A 15,448-nucleotide genomic window follows, 5' to 3' on the forward strand; every position below is an offset into this window, starting at 1 on the left:
TTCGGCCTAGGATACACCTCGCCGGATCGGTGCCGACGAAAGCTCTCCCAATAACCTTCTTCCAAACGACACGCGATGTCGAAGCCGTAGAACCTCTCCAAAACCCTAGACAATACCCCTCAAAACCCTAGCCGAAGCCCTCTCTCAAGTTGGGGAAAAGATGGAGAAAAGAGTGCTGAAATTGTGGCTGAATCGACTTTAAATAGGGATGGAGTCGGGCGACTACACGGGCCTGTGGATTTTTCACACGCCCATGTGGAAATTCCACACGGGCGTGGATAATTTCCACACGCCCGTGTGGATTCTCTGAATTCCTGTTTTCTCTGCCGGCTGTGAACAGTGCTGCCACAATATTGCTACAGTGCTCTGCTACAGTATCCGGTCTGAATAGCTTCCCGAATCCATACTCTCATCGGGGTAACGCAAACGGGCACATGTTCACGTTGTGGATCACTTGCTTCTTCAATGATAGACAAGTTGGTGGAGTTCTTGTTTTATGTGCATAAGTCAGAATGCTCGAGTGTGACTGCCCTTGTGCCCCTCCAAATGGATGTGCCAACTAGAATACGAGGAGGTTGGCACACAATTTAGCATCTCACACCCGACCTATATCTTCGCGTTTGAACCTTAGCAAGATTTCCTCCAAAATCGGTGCATTACGATCCACATTGGCTTCTTTCCTTCATACTCGGCCTCACAACCCTACCTGCACGAAAGTAACATAAAAACACACATATTAGTGTAAAAACCTGAGAAAAGTAATGCTCAACATAAGGAATGAATGCTTCGCATTCATATTGCACAAGCACTTTTCAAACTCCCCCACACTTAAGCTTTTGCTTGTCCTCAAGCTAAAATTAGACATTCTGTGCATAGATGAAGGAAATATTGGAAGTGCTTGGCCTTAGGTTCACCAAAGTGTACAGAGAGAGCATTCTACAAGTAAGGGAAATTTCAACATAAAATACAAAAAAAATCAAAGCTCTAGCTAAAAACTTGAATAAAAAAGGACAACAAACCCGAAATCGTGTACGTGTGTGAACTCACTCAAAACAACCCAAAGTATACTCCTCAAAGTTCTAAGTACAAGGGACTTATTTATCTACAAAAGTGACAACAAATTCAAAGATGGTAGTAGCTTCACACATCCTCTAAGGTAGCCCTTTCCAAAGCGACCGCTAAGGTGGCTTTCACACTTTCGAGGTGGTAGCTCTTTCTACCGGAGTGGTAGATTTCACTCATCCTATGAGATAGCTCCTTCTCTCATTAGGGCTTAGCTAGTATCCGACTTATGAGAGTAGCTTCATACTTCATAGGTGGTAGCTCTTTCCACCCAACAAGCACAAATAAACAATAAAACTATTTTGTTCCTTATTTTCATTTTTTTTTGAAATTTAACACAAGAAACAACTATAACTAGTCCATTTAACATCGAACTTGAGTTTCCAATAGAGTTGAAAGAGTGAGTAGTGCACTGAGTGTAATTCGGGCAAAAATTCCTAAAAATTCAAATAAAACTAGAGCATGAAGATATTCAATGTTAAAAATTCTCCTAAACTCAAGAATACAATCAATGTAACTAGGGTGAACCGCCATTGGCTATGTGAGCACATATCAATCAAGAACAATAGAAAAGATGTGTGCACTATGGAACTCTCCCCCACACTTAAGTTGTACATTGCCCCCATTGTACACATGCAAGCTCACTCAAAATGTATTTCATTCAAAAATAGATGTGGGAGAAGCAATCAAAACAATACTCCCCTGACTCCTAGTGTCGCGTTTGATGGAGCTAAGTCCTTGGGAGTAATGTTCCGACGGGTTGTGAAGCTCACCCGGCCAAGTGCCGAAGCACCTTGGCCGTGCCCATGACTATGTCTCAATTCCCATGATGACAAGACCATCTGCACGCATACACGAGGGGGTTCAGTGAAGCTCAATAAAAACAAAATATCTCGAGTATATATAAAAGATAGATAATGAATACAACCCGAGATGCAAAATGAAAATAAACTCAGAAGGAGAATCCTTTCTGAGTGAACAAGTCTAAAATGAAATGCATAAAAGTAAAAGAAATAAAAGTCAGGTGTTGGCGTCATCCTCTGGCTCAACTGCTGCTGCTGCTGGTGGTGCTAAATCGAAGGGTGCTGGCGGAAGTGGTGAGGGAGATGCCAGAGGAGGTGGTGGGGGGACCAGTGGCCTGCCCATCAGTAGCCGCTGTATCATGTCGAAACGGTCTAATATTTCAGCGTACTGCACTGCCTGGGTAGCTCGGAGCTCCGCTATCTCGGTCCGAATCTCACCCACATCGCTCTCGAGCCTCTCAATACGGTCATAAACTCGAGGACCCTGTGCTGCGAGGGGTTCGGGAATCTGTCGGGAACCCTCTGAAATATCTCCTCCGCTCCTGGTGGTCTCTGGGGTAGCTGTAGCAATAATATAGACCCCTGGCCCACATCTCCGTACCAACCCCATCATCCTGATCGTCTCAGCACCACGTAAAGCATCCCCCAAACCCATTCCCAAGATGAGCCTGGTGATGTAAGGGCCAACAAATAATAAACCCACTCTCGAAGACTGACCCTGGTACTTCAGAATATCCGCTTATATGCATCCCAAGTGAATCGTCACATTGCGGGCCATGGAGTATAAAAAAAGCAAATCCTGCCTGGTCAGAGCAGCTGTGTTATCGGCTCGACCTGACATAGACCTGCTGTTAACCACATGCAAATACCTGTAGCTCAACTGGGATAGACTAGTGGCCTTAGACATCCCCGGTTCATACTCCCCATGGCCACACAGAATTCTATACACATGATGTGGAGTCATTGATACTGGAAAATCCGCAGGTAACTGTCCATACTCCACTGTACCTGTATACGCGACATCGTACAGGCCCATCCGAATCGAAAACTCAGTGACACTCATGGAAAATGGATATCCGAATGCCCGAAACTGTATAGCCTCCGTAGTGTCAAATGACCCATGCATCAGATGAAACTCAAAAGACGCTAAAACCTAAAGCGTCAATGTGCGGTAAGCTGGCTCACTGATCGTCAGTAGTCTCCTCCAGCTTCCTACTGCTAGCATCTCATCAATCTCATCAGCTAACTCGTCACCCCGCTGAATATCTCTTAGCACTTACAAATCCACAAAACGAGTCTGACCAAAACCAAGTGCTGAAAGTTTCTCAAATCGAGTCTGATGCTCGGGATTTGTGATATCCATGTGTATTGGCTCGGGTGGGGTGACTCTGAGACGCTTAACTTTATTCTTCCTCACTCGAGGTGCCATATCTGGAGTACAAAAAGAGGAAAATGATCAAAGAAGCTCAAAAACAGTATACTGCAGAATTCCACACGGGCTTGTGGAAATCACCCACGCCCGTGTGGACCACCAGGGCGTGAAAAACCCACACGGGTACACAACAATTCTCAAGAATTCAACTTAAAACCGCGTCTAGACGCTTTCTAAACATGCACCATGAATTTTTAAATGAAAATTTGTGCTCATGAAGACATTTAATCTGCGAAAAACAAGAGTTGGCGAAGAAAAAAGGTTACCGATGAAATAAATGCAAAACTCTTAAAATCGGCACGATATGCGACGAAAAATCCTCCAAAACAACGGTGATCGATCGAGATGATGATCAGAAGTAGTTTTCAGGTGACTGGAGATGAGGAATGAGACGGTTCACAAGGTTTTTAAAGAAAAAATCGCGTCTCTTGGAATTCTGTACATTCACATGGGCGTGCGGAAAATACCCACGCCTGTGCGCCTCATTACAAGAGAGCCACAGGGGCGCACACACGCCCCTGTACGCTCTCGGGAAAACACTCATTCGACTCTAACTACTCTCATACGGGCGTGTGGAAAATACGCACGCCTGTGCGCCCAACCCACAGGGGCAGGCGCACGCCCCTGTGGCTTCCCTGAACATCCGAGAAAATTGCCAAGTGTTCTACACGCCCGTGCGGAAATTCCGCACGGGCGTGGGCATTCACATGCCCAACTCACAGGGGCAGCCACACGCCCCTGTGTTTTCTCGTGATGGAGAGAACTTCTCTGCAGCATTTAGCACGGGCATGTAGAAATTACCCACGCCCGTGTGTGGTTCACAAGGTCGCCCACAGGGGCGAGTCCACGCCCCTGTGTGCTCTCGGGATAATCCGCCCAACTCTGCAGGAATTCACACGCCCGTGTGGAAATTACACACGTGCGTGTAACAGTCGCATGGTCGTTCATAGGGGCAGCCGCACCCCCCTGTGCCTTCTCTGGATGAGCTCGCAATACAATTCCACAAGCGTGTGGAAATTCCACACGCCCGTGCGTTTGCATTGGATGCCTTAGAAAAACCTGCAGGCTCTGTAGAAAGTTTCTGAACATGTTTACACACTCAGAGCCTGCTCTAGTATGTGAGTTTTACCAGCGAAAAACATGTAATAAAGCTCAAACGACATAACTTCGCCAATTCCACATGAAAACACATGATGAATATTCAAAGTTCGCAAGAAAATCTCAGCACAAGCTTATCATCTCCAACCCTCAAAGTTAGCTCTCCGCCGTCCATGTCAATCAATGCCTTGGAAGTCCGCAAGAACGGTCTCCCAAGTATCAAGGGTACATCCGCATTCTCATCGACGTCTAGCACTACAAAGTCAACCAGAAAAATGTACTTGTCCACCTTGACAAGCACGTCTTCAATGATGCCTCTCGGATGTCGTACTGTTCGGTCCGGTAGTTGCAAAGTCATCCGAGTAGGGCTAGGCTCGCCCAAGCCTAGCTTTTGAAAGAAAGTGTATGACATTGCGTTGATATTAGCCCCTGAGTCCGCCAATGCCATTTCCTCACCTAAATTGCCAATATTTCATGGAATGATGAAGCTTCCCGGGTCTTTCTTCTTGTTCGGCATGTTCTTTTGCAATACAGCCGAGCATGAAGCATCTAAAATCATTGAAGCACTTTCCTCCAACTTTCTCTTGTTAGTGAACAAGTCTTTCAAGAACTTCGCATACTTAGGCATTTGGGCCAATGCCTCAACAAAAGGAATATTGATGTGGAGCTGCTTGAACAAACTCAGAAACTTCTTGTACTGTTCGTCCCCTTGGTCATTTTTCAATCTATAGGGATAGGGGATTCTTGGCTTGAAAGGTGGGGGTGCCACCCCTTTCTCTTTGCTCGTCCCATCTTCTACCTCTGTAACCTCGGGTGCGTGTTCTTTTGGCTTCTCACTCGGAAGCCTACCTTCAACCTCATGACCACTTCTCAAAGTGATCACCTTCACATGCTCTCTAGGGTTGGTCTCTGTATTGCTCGGCAAGCTTCCATGTGGCCTTTCAGAGAGAGACTTCGCAATTTGCCCCACCTGATTTTCAAGGTTATGCAAAGAAGCAGTGTGGTTGCGAAGTGTAGCCTCGACTTATTCAAACCTTGTATTTGCAGATTGCACAAATCTAGCCAAGTGATTCTCTAAGTCAGTCATTCGGGTTTCCAAACCTGAGAATCTGTTTTCCACCTGAGGGGCTTGTTGTTGTTGTTGTTGGAAACCCGGTGGCCCTATGGCCTTTTGTGGACCCTGATTACTCCATGAGAAATTGGGATGATTCTTCCAACCTGAATTGTAGGTATTGCTATATGGGTTTCCTTGAGGTCTCATGCCATTACCTACAAAATCAACGTTCTCCACCGAAGAAACATCACCGATAGAGATCGGGCAATCGGAGGAAGCATGTCCTCCACCACACCCGTTGCAATTAGTCACGGCCGCCACTCTATTTGAAGTTAGAAGATCTAACTTCTTACTCAAACTCTCCACTTGAGCCACTAATGAAGTTACCGCATCTATTTCATGGAGATCGGCCACTTTTTTCTTCTCCCTAGCGTTCTATTGGTAGCTGTTTAACCCCATTTCTTCAATTAACTGCCGAGCCTCATCTGGGGACTTGCTACCTAAGGTACCACCTGCTGCCGCATCCAATAGTTGCCTTGTACTCGGGTTCAAACCATTATAAAAGGTTTGAACAATCATCCACTCCGGGAATCTGTGTTGCGGGCACTTTCTCAGGAGCTCCTTGAACCTTTCCCATGTCTCAAATAGAGACTCCAATTCCAACTGAACAAAGGATGAGATCTCATTCCTAAGCTTCGCATTTCAAAAAACTAAACTGTGAGGACCCCCTACTGCATTAGGTGGGTTACAACCCCATCACTATCAAAACTAAACCTTAGTAAGAACATCATAGCTCTAGCCAACACTTTCATGTATATGTTCAAGACCTAGGGGTGTCTGAATAATACAATTCATAAAAAGCATATCACAATGTCCACATTTAGGACAATCATCATCATTTCAGAAATGAAAACCATTTTAATAACCATAGAACATCAACAGTGTAATAGTCATTTTCACAAACTTAGGAGAACAAGGAGGTTTCAAAAACTATTCAAATACATGAATACAAGTAAAGTAATAGTCATTTTCATTCATACGTCTAAGAATTTCATATAAAAGTCAATAACATAGTAAACCATTTTAAACTAGCCAAAACATTGACTTAAAATATGATAAAGCCAAGAAACAATTTCATTAATCGATTGAAAGCATTTAAAGATCCTAATTGAATCATGTATTTCAACATAACCCACTTACAAACTTAGGAGTCTGGGTTTCCTGAAATGGTGCTACTCCTCCGCTGACCTCTTGCTTTGAGCTGAGCTTTCATCACCTAACCAAAACATGAACACGCACAACAAGATCCAACCAACAAGAAGATAAGCATCAAGGAAAACATGAAAAAGAGGTGTATAAAAGAAAACCCTAAACTTATATGCAATGTAACTTTAGTAGAGGCTTAGGTTGACTCAAACTTGAGTGCATTGAATTCCAAGGAATTTCCATGGAGATCACCTCCATTCTAAACCAAGGAAATAAGAAAAAAGAAGCAGGATCCATTGGTACTACAGTAATACTACACTACACCTGATTTCAAACACAAAGGAGGTTCATGAATCCAACAAGATTGAAGGAAAGAAAATACACACTCTCCATTCAACCTCTTAACATTGATAAGTGCTTGACTGAACATATTTATTTATATGTTTTACATGCATTGAGCATCTCTTTTATCAGGTTTTATGACTCATAAAGTGTATTTGGTGTTCTTTTGTTCAAATAGGGATGTAAAGGCATGTAGAGAGAAAAAGAAGCAAAAATGAGTCATGGAGATATATTTTTGGAGTTCTTTTCAAGACACAAAGATCAAGACACAAGCTGTGCTCATACACATGGGTATGTGTGCCAACTTCCGAAGAGAGTTCAAGTTAATTCATGAGTTGGAAGGGTATAAAGGTAGTCGCATCTTCATGTCTCTGCTTGTGTGAAGACTTCTGGTTGACTAGCCACAAGTGTATGGTGTCATCAAGTAATAAACCTCTCGCACAAGCATGAGAGGGTCGTATTCCCAAGGGCTCGAGAAGCTACTCTTACTTCCTCTTTTCATATTGTTTAACCTACAACATCGAGTGTGGCAACGAAACCATAAAGTAACAAATCACTCTCTATTAAAATGTCTATGGTGAAATTAAATCACGGGTGATAATCAAGGAATGAAAGTGGTCATGGATGAGGATCATCTTGGGGCTAATAAAGTGCGAAGGATGCTACAATTATCACGGCAATTAACCCCTAATCCGGTTTGAGTATTGATAAGGAATTTATTCTGAATAATTCCTCCTACGATTGCAATGAGGGTAATGGATTCCTCAATATAGGATCGAAACACAAGTTGGGAACAACCCTAGAGTTGGAGGGATACAAAATACCCGACGGTCACGGCATATTAGTACATACATCCCTTCCAAGCGTGGTGTGTCTAATACAAGGGCGATGGTCACGCAACCTTGCATAACCTAGAAATCGATACACAAAGTTCTCATGCATACCAATGCAATAAAGTACACCAAGCATGGATCACAAACACACCAAATGCAATAAAACAAGTTATAGCATCCAATCTACACAAGTTCACCCCAAGGATCACCTACATCCGGTGACCTTGGGGGTTTAGTTGTCCATACTAGCAAAATACATAATCAAGCCCATGAAAGCAACTAAATAAAGCATGACAAACTTCGTCAAAGGTCGAAGGCCGAATGACGCTTGGAATCCCTTGTAGAAAAGCTTCTAGAGAATCCAAATGTGCTTTCCCTTCTGTCTTCAACCTCTTCTAAATGTGGTTCTTGGAGTGGATCTTGCCAAATCTCACTGTCCCTGTCGAATTCTCCCTCGGAGATGCTCTCTTTTTCCCTCTTCTAGCTCGAATCAAAGAATGTGGTCATGAGCTCTCAACTTAGACTTCTTCTCCTCTCAAAAGATACCTTAAAACCCCTTTTAAAAGATGATCTTGGGATGGCATGCAGCCTGGCTCACAGTCAGCAAACAGGCCGTGAGGATTATCAGAAGTTTGTCAAATTTCCAGTAAGTTACTACAGTGACTGCTACAGTTCTATTTCTTCATTCAGCTTGCGGCCATCTTCACGGCCGTAAGATTGCCTGTGAGGAATTCTAGACTTAGCGTTTTTCTTCAAATCTTCATACTTCAGGTTGCTATAGTGTTGCTACAGTGCCCGGGCTCTAAAATTGCCTTTTTTGGTGTTGATTTTTTCTTGAATCGCGTTGTCGAACTCACTTAAGTTGGTTTTATGCCTGTAACACAAAAGAACCCAATTAAACCATAAAAGGGCATCGATTCATGAAGAAAATACACAAATAATGCACAATATATACATATAAAATACATACATATAAAATACATACATTTAGGCGTTTATCAACTTCAAGAGCTTTTCCAATGGTGTTTAGTTGACAAGAAGCCACATGATCTACCACACAGGTATGTGCCTAGCTGTGTGGCTTTAGAAGGAGATTTTGGAAGCATTATTCATGAAAGTACTATAGTAGCATTGTGGTAAATCACTGTGGAAGGTACTGTATTAGTTACTGTTCATGGCTATGTGAAATTTTCACATGGTCATGTGAAAAATTTTTCATCCCACACGGGGCCTGTGGCGGCCCATGTGGAGTCCCAATTTGAGGTTATAAAAGGCCACTTTGTCCGATTAGAGGTTAACTTTTTCACGGCTTTGAAGAGGCAAGGCGGCTAGGGTTTAGAAAGGAGGTATTATGAGACTTTGGGGATGTTTCCTCACCAACTTTGATTGATTTCTCCTCCATCATAGCATCAAGAAAGCCACTGGAGATTGTGGTTTCCTTTTAATTTGAGTTTAGTTGAGTTTTAATCTTGTGTCCTTAATGCTTTGCTTGCTTTATTGATCTATTGATTGATTGGTTTGTATTAATTCATTTACCTTGGTAAGAGAGAGGTCTCCATTAGGATTTGAACCTCAAGATTGAAGAAGGTTGAGAGGGTGAGTTATGAGATAGTGGAGCATCACCTTTCCCCTCCAATTAGTGTACTCTATCTTTGTATTCTCTAAACTCTAAGCAACCATATGTGGTGTGAGGTGTTAATATTAAGAGATTTCTCCACTGAGACCTCGTAGGGGGCTAGGGGCCTTTTGCTTAGAAGTAGGGCAAGATCTATTCTTAGGAATTGGGTACATCCTTTGGAATCCCTAGAATGTTATACAGTCATATGTGGTGTGAGGTGTTGAGATAGAGAGATTTTTACGCCAGGCCCTCATAGGGGACTAGTATCGGTGATCTCAAGCAAGGGACCGATTATCTTTGGATTTCTATGACTAACTAACTCAGTTTAGGAACACTTTGTGAATCTTGCGTTTAGTGTTTGAATACTAGGGGAGCATTGCCTGAATACCTCATTTTTCATTAATTAAGACATCCTTTCATTTTACTCTTGCTTACTTATTGATGACATTCATCTTTCCATGCATTAGTTCATTATATCATCTCTTGATTATTCGACGAGATAACATAGAAGTAGCCATTACTAGTTCTCCTATTCCCTATGGATTCGACTACCTGATCTAGTGGGTTCCTTTTATTACTTAAGTGATCTGTGTACTTGTGGACACATGTAAAGGGTGTGTCAAGTTTTTGGTGTCGATGCCAAGTAATAGGATATTAGGAGTGCTAGGACTTTGTGACTTTAGTCATTCACTTTTTCATTGTTTTTATTTCATATTTATTTCTTTTGCCATTCTTATTCTTTTCTTTTTTTGATTTCAGATACATGTTATAACCCGAGGAAATCCTTCGACATTAGTTAAAGAAGATATAGAGATTGAGCACAAACTTCATAGAAGGGGAGAGGAATCTGCATAAGAATAGAATTATCCAGCTGAAATAGAGCTTGAAGAATCTAAAAACATGGAAGATCAAAATGAGCAACAAAGAACACTTTCAGATTTTATCTGACCTACAGTTTACGGGACACAGTCGAGCATTGTTCGGCCACCTGTTGCAACCCAGAATTTTGAGTTAAAGCTAAGTATTATTCAAATGATTTAGTAGTCTGCACAGTTTAATGAATTAGACGATGAGGATCCAAACAACCATATTGAGAATTTCCTTGAATGCTTAAAATTAATGGGGTCTTGGATGATGTAATTCCCTTGAGAGCTTTCCTATTCTCATTGAAAGGAAGAGCCAAACAGTGGCTCTAATCATTGCTTAGGGCCTCCATCACAACATGGGATTAAATGGTAGAAGCTTTCCTTGCAAGGTACTTCCCTTCGGGAAAATGAGCAAAGCTTCGCAATAAAATCTCTTCATATGTTTAGATGGAGCAAGAATCTTTGTTGGAGACATGGGAATGGTTCAAGGACCTTTTGTGGAAGTGCCCTCAACATGGGTTCCTTGAGTGGATAATCATTCATACGTTCTACAATGGGTTGAACCCAAGCACTAAAAAACTTTTAGATGCCGCTATAGGAGAAACATTAGGAAACAAGACCCTTGAAGCTGCTTAATAGATGATTGAAGAAATGACTTTGAATAGCTATTAATGGAATGCTAGGAAAAAGAAGAAGGTAGCCAGCATTCATGAGGTTGATGTAGTCACAGCTTTGGCAACCCATGTGGAGGCGTTAACCAAGAAATTAGACACTTTAACTTCACCAAGTGTGACTGCAATCACTAGTTGTGATAGTTGTGGGATGCACATACTTCAGTAGATTATCTTTATTTAGTTGGTACTTCCTCGCAGGTCGAGCAAGTCAATTTTGTAAGTAATACAGAGAGATGACAAGGCAATCCCTATAGCAATACCTACAACCAAGGATGGAGGAACCACTCAAATTTGTCATGGAGTAACCAAGGATAGCAAAAACCTACTGCCCCATTAGGATTTCAGCAAACACCTTCAATTCCAAAGAGAGTTTCAGAGTTAGAGAAGATTTTAGTAAAGTTTATTCAGTCAACCGATACTACATTTCAAAATGTAGAGGTGACACTCCACAATCATACTGCTTCGCTACATAATTTGGAGAACCAAGTGGGTCAAATAGCGAAGTTATTAGCGGAGAGGCCCCAAGGAAGCTTGCCAAGAAACACTAAGACCAACCTACAAGAGCATGTAAAGGAGATCACTTTGAGGAGTGGTTGAGAGCTTGAAGAGAAGCTCCTTGCTGAGAAAAATTTTGAAATTCCTCCAGAAAAACTCCCCACTGAGAAAATTACTGAAATTCCTCTAGAAAAACCAAAAAGTAAGGAGAAAGAGGCAGTTGTACCACCTCATACTTTCACACCTAGAATCCCTTATTCGGTATGTTTGAAGGACCAAATTGATAAGCAAAATAAGAAATTTCTGGATCTATTTAATCAACCACACATTAACATCCTATTTGTAGAGGCATTGTGACAAATGCCTCAGTATGCAAAGTTCTTGAAGGATCTCTTAACCAATTATAGAAAGATAGAGGAGAGTGTAGCTATAGTTTTGGAAGAAAATTGGTTGACAATGCTTTAGAAAAATCTGCTGAACAAGATAAAAGATCCATGAAGCTTCATCATTCCATGTATAATCGGAGGTTTGGGGAAGAAAAGGTACTAGTTGATATGGGGGCCAGCATTAATGTAATGCCGTATACATTTTTTTAGAAATTGAGGCTAGGAGAGCCAAGACCAACTCGAATGACATTGCAGCTGGCCGATCTTTCAGTTCATTATCCAAGAGGTATAGTAGAAGATGTTTTATTAAAGGTTGACAAGTATATTTTCCCTATAAATTTTATGGTGCTTGATGTCGACAAGGATGTGGATGTTTAGCTGATTCTAGGAAGGCCCTTCCTGTGCACTTCCAAGGCACTTATTGATATGGATGGGGGCAAGATGATGTTACGCATTGGAGAAGAGAAGATCACATATCGCCTTGCCTAAGCCATGAAGAACTCTCTTGACTTTGATGATACATGTTATTTTTTTGATGTTACTGATGAGATTGCTAATGAGTGCATGTAGGAATTTCTCCATTTGGAACAATATGATGAGTGTGCAGACATTGAAGAAGAGGAGATCAGTACGCAAGTGGAACAAGTTCCCAAAAAGTGAACCAACACGGGAGTTCTAAAACAATTTTTTCATCACATGAAGAGGTCGAGATGTTGCCACAAAAAGCATCCCAACACTCTTTGGAATGAGCACAAACGAGTAGAGAGTGGTAATCCTTCATTAGGTAACATGTTCCATAAATTCACTTTGATCCTATAGAATTTCTGTTCTTCATGTATGTAGGTTGCAGGTAAGGAGACTGATAAGTGCTTGTGTATTAGTAATATGAAGTATTCTTTTCTTATGATGAGCATTACTTTTATTAGATTCTATCGCTAATACATGTGTATTTATGTTCTTTTGTGCATGTAGGGTTGTGAGGACAAATATGGAAGAAAGAAGCCAAAGTAGATAACGTTTGCACTTTGTTGATGGAATCTTGGAGTAAACAAATGTGAAGACACAAGTTGTGCTCCAAGACATGTGAGTGTGTGCCAACCTCCGTTGTGCTCAAGTGAATATGCAAACTGGAGAGGCACAAACGCAGTCACACTCATGTGTTTTGACTTGTGCAATACTTGCAAGATTGTCGTCAAATGTGATTTTATTGAAGATGCAATTCGATCTACCGCATGGATGTTGATAAGTGCTTGTGTGATATGAATTTGAAGCATTCTTTCCTTATGTTGAGCATTACTTTTCTAGGGTTTTTACACTAATATGTGTGCTTTTATGTTACTTTCATGCAGGTAGGGTTGTGAGGCCGAGTATGAAGGAAAGAAAACAATATGGATCATAATGCACCGATTTTGGATGAAAATCTTGCTAAGGTTCAAATGCGAAGACATAGGTCGGGTGTGAGATGCTAGAGTGTGTGCCAACCTCCTCGTATTTGAGTTAGCACAACCATTTGGAGGGGCACAAGGGCAGTCACACTCAAGAATTCCGACTTATGCACATAGAACAAGATCTCCACCAACTTGTGCGTCATTAAAGAAGCAAAGCGATCCACGACGTGAACGTGTGCCCATTTGCGTCACCTCGATGAAAGTATGGACTCGGGAAGTATTTTAGGCCAGGTACTGTAGCACAACATCGTAGAAAAGTACTATAGTAACACTGTTCACAGCCCGCCGAAAATCACAATTCCAGAGAATCCACACGGGTGTGTGTAAATTATCCACTCCCGTGTGGAAATTCCACATGGGCGTGTGAAAAATCCATAGGACCGTGTGGATGCCCGATTCCAGCCCTATTTAAAGCCAATTTCAGCCCTGATTTCAGTATTCTTTTCTCCATCTTTTCCCCAACTTGAGAGAGAGTTTCGGCTAGGGTTTCGAGAGGTATTGGCTAGGGTTTTAGAGAGGTTCTATGGCTCCGACATTGTCATTCCTTTGGAAAAAGGTTGGTAGGGGAGCTTCCGTCGAGGCGTATCCTATACCGGACAACGGAATCCTTAGATGACGAGTAGAGGACTTTCCACAAGACCATCGACACGACTATCGAGGGGGTTTCTCTATGGATTCATTGCTTTTACATTCTATTCCTTTGATTGTATTTAGCTCCATGGAGAGCTAAACCCCTAGTGGGTACTTGGGTATTTGTGAACCCTAGGATGTATTTGTTTCATTGAATCTCTTTATTATGCTTTCAATTAATTGATGTTTGTTGTGAGTTCCAACCTTGAATGCTTGATTGTATGAACATTTCCCCTAGAGTGATACTAGGGTTGAGAGTTCTTGTTGGTAACCTTGTGAGTAAGTGACACACCACGAGCGTTAGACAAAGCTAGGTTGGAGAGGGTTGAGAGGGTGAGTCGAGAGGTACAGGAGTGTCCTCTTTCTCCTCCAACGTGATAGATTCTATCTCAGTTCCTCGAGTTCTTTGCGGCCATAATAGAGTGAATGGTCTAAGGGATGACCCTCCGCTGGGGCTTAGTTGCGCGTGCAACGGAGTGAAGCGTCGAGGTGATCTTAGTATCTAGGGCTTAATCGTGGTTAGGGACCTTCTGCCTGGACCAAAGGGTTAGGTCTATAATTAGGAAGAGATTTATCACTTGGAATCCCTAGAGCTCATTGCAACTCTATTCGAGTGCGAGGTTGAGAGGTTATCTAATCTCTCCTCCGGGATATGTATAGAGTTAGGCATAGTTGACCTTAGATTTGGGACTATGTATTTAAGGATTTCTACGACTCACCATTGCATTGATTAGGAAGCATAATAGAGGGTTCTTACACTTGAAACGATTATCCTAGGTGGAGCATTATCCGAGTACCCTATCTTTATCGATTGCCTTACCTCCTCTTTTACTCGTGCTCTCTTACTTGTTGTTTTTACTTTTGAGAATTGAATCATTTTCACACTTATCACTACTTATTTTTCACATAGCTAAGAAGCGGATTAAGTGTTTTTATTCCCTACTTCCTGTGGATTCGATACCCGCTCATCTGGGATTATTACTTCAACAAACCCGTGTACTTGCGGGATATACGCAAGGAAATCTTGTCAGATGTGTGCCCGCTCATGTAGCCTTGATGAAAGTGTGGATTCGGGAGTATTTTGGCAGAGTACTGTAGCAGGGACTGCAGAAATTTACTTAACAGTCACTGTTCACAGGCCGATGAAAAACGAATTTCTACAGATTCACACGGGCGTGTAGAAATTCCAAACACCCGTGTGGATGCCTGATTCCAGTAATATTTAAGTCGTGATTTTAGCCCGATTTAGGGATCCTTCTTTCCATCCTTTGGCCTATCTTTTCTCACCTTTGGAGGTGCCCGCGGTTAGGGTTTGGAGAGGCTTTGGCTAGACTTTTGGAGAGGTTTACGGCCTTCGACACCGCATTTCCTCCGGAAGAGAGTAATTGGTGGAGCTTTCGTCAGCACCGATCCGGCGAGGTGTACCCTACGCTTGACGAGGGGACCTTTGGAGAAGATGCAACCATTCCACAAGACCATCGACACAAACACCAAGGGGGGT

The 15,448-nt window shown here is 42.3% G+C and overlaps 2 non-coding genes across 2 annotated transcripts; one reads left to right on the plus strand and one right to left on the minus strand.

The window, feature by feature from the left end:
• Positions 1-6,038: 6,038 nt before the first annotated feature.
• LOC120250996 lies at positions 6,039-6,145 on the plus strand. The gene has a single exon (XR_005533321.1). It is a non-coding gene; the product is annotated as a small nucleolar RNA R71 (small nucleolar RNA).
• A 4,583-nt stretch (positions 6,146-10,728) lies between these two features.
• LOC120250952 lies at positions 10,729-10,835 on the minus strand. The gene has a single exon (XR_005533281.1). It is a non-coding gene; the product is annotated as a small nucleolar RNA R71 (small nucleolar RNA).
• Between the last annotated feature and the right edge of the window lie 4,613 nt (positions 10,836-15,448).

Source organism: Dioscorea cayenensis, chromosome 19, assembly GCF_009730915.1.
Source record: "Dioscorea cayenensis subsp. rotundata cultivar TDr96_F1 chromosome 19, TDr96_F1_v2_PseudoChromosome.rev07_lg8_w22 25.fasta, whole genome shotgun sequence".
Taxonomy (NCBI): domain Eukaryota; kingdom Viridiplantae; phylum Streptophyta; class Magnoliopsida; order Dioscoreales; family Dioscoreaceae; genus Dioscorea; species Dioscorea cayenensis.